Below are 8,470 nucleotides of genomic sequence, written 5' to 3'. Positions count from 1 at the left end.
GCCTTTCCAGCTTTTTGTACATTTTCCTTAGTTATCTTTAAAATACTAAGATCTATAGAACCCATTGACAAATAAAATGGAAACTAAGTATTGAATCTGGGAGTTCTGCAGAGACCTGATACTTCTCTCCCATAGATTCTGACTGGGAAGAATCGGAAGCAAACTGCAGTGATGAAATGTCAAATGGGAAAAACCTAGAGGAAGGTAATGGTACCAGCTGAATGGCACGTTTTGGTTTGGTTTGGTTTTTTTATAATTCTGGAGAGTGTGATACTCAACCCCCACCCTGACAGATTAATTCTGATATGGATGCAAACACTACTGCTTGCTTTTCTATGTTGGATATAGCTAATTACATAGATGTTATAGTCTGAAAAGGACTGTTTTCCCCTGGTGAAACCAAGTTTAGAACTTGGTACAGTGTTACTTGAAGAGTGTGTGCTGGCTATCGTATTCAGCATTTTAATTGTTCAATAATTGCTAACCTTTGTTGACTGCATATCTGTATCCAGGTAGGAGAAACAGCCATCAAGTTGAGATCTTTCATATTGTTGAGAACTGTGACTGCACAGCAAGTTAGGGCTTTCTTTGCTCCTCTTTTCTTACAGCTTCTTTTCCCTTTCTCCTAGAATTGGAAAACCTCAAAGCCCAAGAAGAGGAACTTCAAAGGTAAGATGTCAAAGAGGATCTAAAGACCTTAAATAGCACGTGAGCATTCAGGTTTTAGAGAGCTGGTGGTTTTTTAACCGGCATGCTAAATCTTATGTGGTTGGTTTATCTTTGCAGAGAACTGACAGATCTGGACACTGAGAATGAGCAAATGCTTGCTCAGATGAAGGAGCTAAAGGAAAAAGAAAAAAACTGTCGAGAACTCCTGGAGAGATGCAAGTAATGAAAAGACCTTCAGGTTTTATTTTTATTAGCTACTTGTGGGGCCTCACGTTTGTATAGAAATGTGGTTTATTTTGGTTTTCCTTGTTATTTGATTTGGGAAATCTTTGGATGCTCATCTCCTCACAGTCGTGGCTCAGTGAACTTCCGTGTGTGACGCACTGTTCTTCTGTTCACAGCTCTGCAGTTACACTTTGCATTCAGTCTTTCTATATCTGACACTCCTCCAATTCCAAAATGAACATTTCAAGGAGTAGTGTGACGCTTCTGTTCCCAACAGATTCTTAAGTTCTGTTGGAAAGGGAAAATTTTGTTGGTGTGTTATGTGGTAACAGCTGCAAGTGCACTTAATATTCTGATCTTTGTCCTTCGGATAATTGTTTTGGTTGTTGAAACTCAGGGTGATGGTGGTTTTTTTCCTCCCTTTTTAGCTTTACTGAGTGGGAGATTACTGAATGGATTGAACAGCAGGCACTCTTTAGTTTTCTCTATGATTCTATTGAACTCACAGTTGTGTTTGGACCCCCAGTAGGTAAGTCACAAAACTGGCAGGTTTCAGCGTTACGAATTTGAAGGGTTAAATAGTTCTACAATAGGAAGACAAAGTTTCTATATTTGTGAAGATCTGCTAAAAGGAAGTAGAAAACATACTACAGCAGGACCGTGTAAGCTCAGAGGGTTGGCTTTGAATATATTTATCAATGCTTTCTATGAAAATTCAAAAAAGTATGTAATGAATAGCTGTTTCTGAAGAAGAGGTGTAACTCCAGAACTAAGTGTGGAAATAACGACTGTTTGGGTTTTTTTACCTTCCTTCTCAGATGGTGATGCTTTTGGTGAAGATCCTTCCAGAAAGATAGTTAGCCTGAACTTTGAATCTCTCTTGGATGGTAAGATTTTTTTGAGTAGCCTGGAAAGTAGCTGCCCTGATAATGTGTTCTTGGGAAGACATCTGTAAATGTGTGGTTTATCTGCTAGTACATTCCTATATGGCTTTTAAAAGACTTCTGGCAATATGTTTTTCTTTTGTGTTACAGAGGAAAAAGCTCCACCCTCCTCACGTTTAGTCCAAAGACTCATCTTCCAGTTTATTGAAAGTCGGGGATGCTGGCAGGAAATGTGTCCCACACTGTACTACTTGCCCCAGGTAATGTTCCAGGAAAGCTGTCCTATAATCAAAGCCTTTGGAAAAACATGAAATCTTTTCTGTCACAGAGAATAGGGCTGATACTGAGAACAAAAGCATCTTAATGAATGCTTCGTCAATGCAAATCAAAATCTGCTTCATGAATATTCTGAGGTGCAGGGGAAGCACCTCTTTCCTGAAGGCAAGAGTCCTAAAAGCTATGGTTTCTTCCTTGTTTGCTGCATTAACATCTGCCTGTCTTAGTGTTTTGGGGTTTTTTTTAAATTCCTTTTTTCCCTGATAGTAGAAAATAAAGAATTGAACTGAATGCCACTCTACTTCTTGAAGAATTAAATGGTTTAAATTGCCAAGCCTCTGCATGTCTATGTACCCCTGTTGACAAAGCTGAAGGGAGAAACACAGGGCAAAGAACATGTGTGTGGTGTTATGCTTGTACAATTTCATTTTCACATCCAAATTGAGGTAGCAGGTAAACTACTTTTGTTGTCTACTTTCTAGGATAAACTGCATTTTCAAGTGTCACATAGTTTACCAGCCCGAGTGCCAATGTGATTGCTTTTCTGATTGCACACTTAGGTTCTTCATGATGTCTCTTTGGTGGTGAGTCATTGCAGGATCTTAGGAGAGGAGATTGAATTTCTGGAGAGATGGGGTGGAAAATTTAATCTTCTGAAGACAGATATCAATGATACAAAGTGAGTAACTTCAGATGGCATTTACACCAGTCCTTCAGAGAGTGTCTGTAGATAATCGGGAACAAAACACTGAAATACTTTCAATTTGGTTTTCTTGAAACTGAGATTTTATGCCACTATTTTTAACAACAATCTGAAGTATTTTAATACAATTACACTGTAATATTCATATGCATGGAAATTAACCTGTTCTTGGATTCAGCCACTTCCTTACTCTATCCTGTGACCTCTCCTTCCTTGTCGCTTTCCTGTTTGACTTGTCTATCTCACTTAAAACTTTAGAGCAATGCAAAGGAAACAGAACCAAAACTTTGCCTGTATCTTAGTGCTTTGTTTCTTTTAATCTTCTATTTGCTTCAGCCAAGCAGAATCAGTCATTGAAGGATGGATGCACTTAAACTGAAGTTTATTTTTTTTTCAGTTTTCATTTTCTCATACTACTTCCTGATTCTGTGGCATGTCCCAGTAGAACAACATAAATACTGCTTCACCTTCTCCTTCTGTTATTGATCTATATCCTTAACCAAGAATTGCCCAGTTAACCTCGCTCTGCACCTTGATGCTGTTCCCTTTGATTATCCTAATTTTGTCATACCCTTTGCAAGAGTGGTGTTCTATGTGCCAAGAAGCCCATAAGAACTATGTTGAGTTAAGTCAGCAAAACGGATGCAAGGGCAGCTTGTGCTCAAGAAGCTACAAATTGTTAAGAGATTTACCTGAAAAGGACATGGTTTATGCTTGTTCCAGTTTACACAGTCCCAAAGCATCCGCTTCCAGGGCGTTGCATCCTTGGTGATGGCCTTACTTGTATATACAATGAAATTCAACTCTGGCCTTCCTGCACATTGTCATAGGCTAGATAGAAATTTGGTCTGATTTAAATAGGGTTGGATTAATGAAACAATCTTAGAATTACGGAATTGGAGGTAAATCAGTCCCACTTAAAACTTCAGAAAACTTGAGCTACCTAGGAATATTTTATGTTAATGAGAAAACGTATTTTTGATATTTACCCTATATTCTCCTACAATTTCGAAAGGTTCTGTGAATTATGTGCGTATTCACTTTTTCTGTGAGGAAGGTTGGGGGTCTGCATTCTAACTCGGTGTTAGATTGCTGATAGTATGAGAGTGGAAAGGTTCTTTTAACCATATTTATGAGATTACTGGTAGTCTGTGCTGGAACTCTTTAGAAGTGACTGAGCTTGTTGCATCAATTACATCACTTGTGTTTGCTCCTGGATCCTTATTCAAAGGTTTGAATCTTTTGTGTTGATCTTCTTGTTTGTGTTTATTTCCCATACAGAGTGAAGCTTTTGTTCTCCTCTTCCACAGCTTTTGCAAAGTTCGAGTTGACCCTGTCTCTATCTGCCAACTACCCATGTGCTTCACTGCCTTTTACTGTCCAAAAACAAATTGGGAATATTGGGTGAGTTGAACAGAGAGAACCACTCCATGTGACTTAAGTTTCAAAGCTAGGGATGGGGGATTAAATGTTCCGTATCCTCTCAAACATGTGTCATAAATTTATCTTTCCCAGGGAGGAGGAAATTTCTGCTGTTCTCTCCACTGTCCCAGTTGGTTACCACTACCTGCGGAGGATTGTCAGCCTGATCCATGAGAACTTGCTCCGGGATCCCAGATGATTCACTAGATCCATATGCAGGACTGAAGAATCAGACTGGATACTCTTTGATTTTGGCCTTGTAAGAATTCAAGCTGTCTCCTACCAGAATGGGAGTGCTGTTACCTACTCAGCTCTTTAGTAATCTTGTCTTGTAACTGGTTGATATCCAGGATACTTGGTGTAGGCCACAAGTTTTTGTAAAAACAGAGGTCTCTAGAGAGAAGGAAGAATTTCTTATGTCTTTCATAAATCAAATCTGCCTATTACATGGTCTTGACCCCCTCATATATATAGTCTTTCCTAGTACAGATATTCTTCTGACGTGGCATGTTAATTTTGGTCTGGGTTGATTTACAAAGCTCTTGTATAAAACAATGATGGATATTTTCTAAATTAACATGACTGGAATTTACTTTCATTATCATCACTTCACTGCTGTGTAGCATTTTATTGTAGCACATTTGATTTTTTGAGTTTTCCTGGAGCTCCTTCCAAACCACCGAAACTATACTCCCACTTCTGATTAACCAAATAACCTGTAATAAATAACCAGGTGACCAAAGTCAGAAAAACTTTTGTCACAAAGACTAAAGATCCCAGTGCTTGACCACAAACTTTGTGGTGCAACAGACTCAAAGGCATCAGGTTCCAACGTGTGAGCCTCTTCAGCTGGAAATTTGTTCTGATATTCAGCATCCTTGTCTCTTGGTTCTGGTCCATTGTCTGAGTTTGAAATGCATTAGAATTTTAGTGAGGAGACTGAGCAGTTTCAGTTTAGGAGGTATCTGTAATATCGTTGGTACAGTCTAGATTGCTTTTGTATATATTTTTGTATATTATAGAGGTTGAGCTGTTGGGACTGATGTAACCCTGACTGAGTTTATTGTGTAGAAGTGCCTACCATTTCTCAGCTGTCCGTTCTGACGCAGATTTTTGTATCTCTGTAAAATACGTTGAATTTTAAAATGTTATCATGGGTTGAAGTGTTTATAAATGTTTGTCTTTTTACAAACTTTCCTTCTATTCGGAAGGTGGAAGTTCATTAAAGATCTGAATTATTGCTCTTCCTTCCTCAAGTTGTGATTACTGGCTGCTCTATTTAAACTTGTGACTGAAAATTTACTCAGTACCATTGAAATAACTTTGTTAGCTATTCGGGAGGATTTTCTGTAATATGAACTTGGTTTGGTTTTTTGTTTAGTTGGTTTTTCCTCCCTTGCATTTTCAGTATGAGCTTCCTCTGGCCTGGCTTTTACAGGATTATTATTTTTTTTTAATTAGGAAAATAATGCCTAAGTTGCAAACGACTTTGGTATTACACCCACAATTACTTGTACATTTCCTAAGGTGGTTCTATCAGCGTCATTAACCTGCAGAGGGTGCTGCAGCAGTACTGCAAGAGCATCAGCCAGCTTGGACTTCTCTGTTTGCCTCCTTTAGTTTTCTTTCAGCCTATTTACAGGGTAAAGACCTGGGTAGCTATAAAGACTGAAGTGAGTTTTTGGTAGAGTTTATTATACTGCTCTGGATACTGAATCTAAGCAGCAGATGAAACAAAGCCATGCATTTTCAGTAGAAAAGGGAGGTTACAGAGAAATTAAGCAGTTCCAGATTTATATTTGTACTTGACACTCTTATTTAAACTCCTCACAGGGCATTAGAACTTAAAGCTCACAGCATCTGTCGCTGATAGGACTGGAGGTGTTTCTGTTAAAATTTTCACAGAGAAAATACATTTACAAAAAGCTGTTCTGCAAGCCAGATTTTTGAGAATGCCATTACTAAAGCTTTTCACACACAGGGCTTATTGTAGCCATTACTCAAAGCTGGGTATACAATTTACAACTCATTTCCTTCAACAAATCACTGTGATGACCTCTGAGATCATCATGTCCAACCGTTCCTGTCTACCCCCTAAACCATATCCCTAAGTACCTCGTCTACCTGCTCTTTAAACACATCCAGGGATGGTGACTCCACCACCTCCCTGGGCAGCCTGTTCCAGCTTCTGACGACCCTCTCAGGAAAGAACTTCCTCCTTCTCTCTGACCTGAACCTCCCTTGGCACAGCTTGGTGCCGTTTCCCCTTGTTCTATCCCCCATCACCTGGGAGAAGAGACCAGCACCCACCTCTCCACAAGCTCCCTTGAGGCAGTTGTAGGTGGTGATGAGGTCTCCCCTCAGCCTTCTCTTCTCCAGGCTAAACAAGCCCAGTTCCCTCAGCCGCTCCTCATCAGGCTTGTAAGGATGGGGGAAAAAGGTAAGGGAGAAGAAATTAATTATGTTTCAAGAATTAATTTACTTTTCTAGGAAAAAAGTCTACAGATTATGATTCTTATTTCGTATTTGGTAGTCTAATAACAGCTGTGAAAGAATGAGCACTACCATGTTTTCATACCAATACAGTTGGAATGTTGTTTTGACTGTGGCGGTTTTTAAACTATTAATTTGTGGATGTCAATAATAATGAACATTGTTTCATTGCATTTCACTTAAAGCACATTTTTCTCGTAAATTTGGAGATTATCCACGAGCCCTTATGCTCCAGCATAAGTGTAAATGCCAGGAGAATGTCAACCACATCCAAGTTCTAGTATATTATGGGGAAAAATATCTTTTATGGTCTGTTGCTATTGCTGACTCAAGACTGATATCCTTCTGTGTATATAAATGCAAAAGCCTCTTGTGATCTCTGTTTTGCCTTCTTGAATGCATCTTAAATTCTTTAACTCATTGGCAAAGGTTAAATAAGGATGCAAATTATTGTGTTATCCTGCTTTCATGTTCCTAAGCTTGGTTTTCATGGGGAAATGTTCTGAAGTCTGGACAGAGGATAGAAACACTGGTGAAGAATGTATCCATTTCAACACATGGCAATGCTTGAGGACTGCCAAAAAGTAAAAGGAGTGACTGATCAGTTTTGCAAGACAGAGTAAGATGAAAGGATGGTCCAGTGCTTAAGCAAGGTGAGGCTGGCTCAAGAGCTGAAGTAAAACCCTGGTATCTGTGCCTTACCTAATGAGGCTTGAGGGCAGCCAGGAACAGGCTCTTGTCACCTGTGCCCGATTCCCGTCCAGATCTCCATCTCTCTTCACTTGGTCTTGCCCATGCGATGGAGGACAATTGCTACACTGATTATGTGCACTATGATGTGCGTTGCCATACACCCTTGGGGCACTAACAGACAAGGGCTCTTTACCTTCCTGCTCTTCTAATGAGTCAGGATATGGTGCACAGGAGGAGGTACAATGGCCTGTACAAAGCAGACTTCATATCTGCATCCTTCCTACTCCTGCGCTGTTAGATTCCCACCGGTGCTGTTATGGAGCCCTGTTCAAGCTAGCTGTGTAAATATGATCATCTATTTAATGCTAGCTGATACCTCCTTTATCTTTGCCTGGTGCTCCTCATAGCTTTCCAGCACTAAAATGGGTTTAATAAATGTTTTAATGAAAAGCATAAACCCTCTGCAGATGTTTCTAAGACTCCTGGCCTGGAGCTGTTTTGATTATTATGCTTTGTCTGGTGTCAGAATAGGTCACTGTCAGTGTCTGTGATCATACAACACTGCCAGGGTTCTAGCACTTGGGACTAATAAACAAAGCTGGGAGTAGGAGGAATTCCTTGCTGATCTCAAAAATAAAAGGAAAAGAAATGGAAGGCAATGCTGAAATGCAGATTTTCCTGTTTCGCATCACTATTGCCACACAAAGTCCATCTCACAGCATTTTTCTTCCAAGGGTGACCATGGTGGAAAAGCTGGAAGAAAGCTGTCCTGGGCACTGCGAAGTGGTCCTGGGATCCCCACTCCTCCTCCTCCTCCTCCTCCTCTAACTCGGCAACTTCCACTGCTCAACTGGGACTTTTTCTGTAGCTGGTTTATGAAAATAAAGGGGCAATAACGCAGATGCTGCCTTACTAACACCCTTCTTCCACCAATCCTAGCACCTCGCTGCTCTTCCTCCGCTCAAGCAGGTCCCTTACCCCCCTAATTTCATCCTCCTCCTCCCTCACCCTTAACAACGAACGGGAAGCTTTAGGGGCGAAGGGCGTGCGGCCCCTTTAAGGCGCGGCCGGGGAGGGGTGGGGCCTTCCGCGCGCGCGCGCCCCC

Source organism: Mesitornis unicolor, unplaced genomic scaffold (assembly GCF_000695765.1).
Source record: "Mesitornis unicolor isolate BGI_N332 unplaced genomic scaffold, ASM69576v1 scaffold14858, whole genome shotgun sequence".
Lineage (NCBI taxonomy): Eukaryota > Metazoa > Chordata > Aves > Mesitornithiformes > Mesitornithidae > Mesitornis > Mesitornis unicolor.
The sequence above is the reverse complement of the archived record's forward strand: the minus strand, read 5'-3'. Positions refer to the sequence as shown.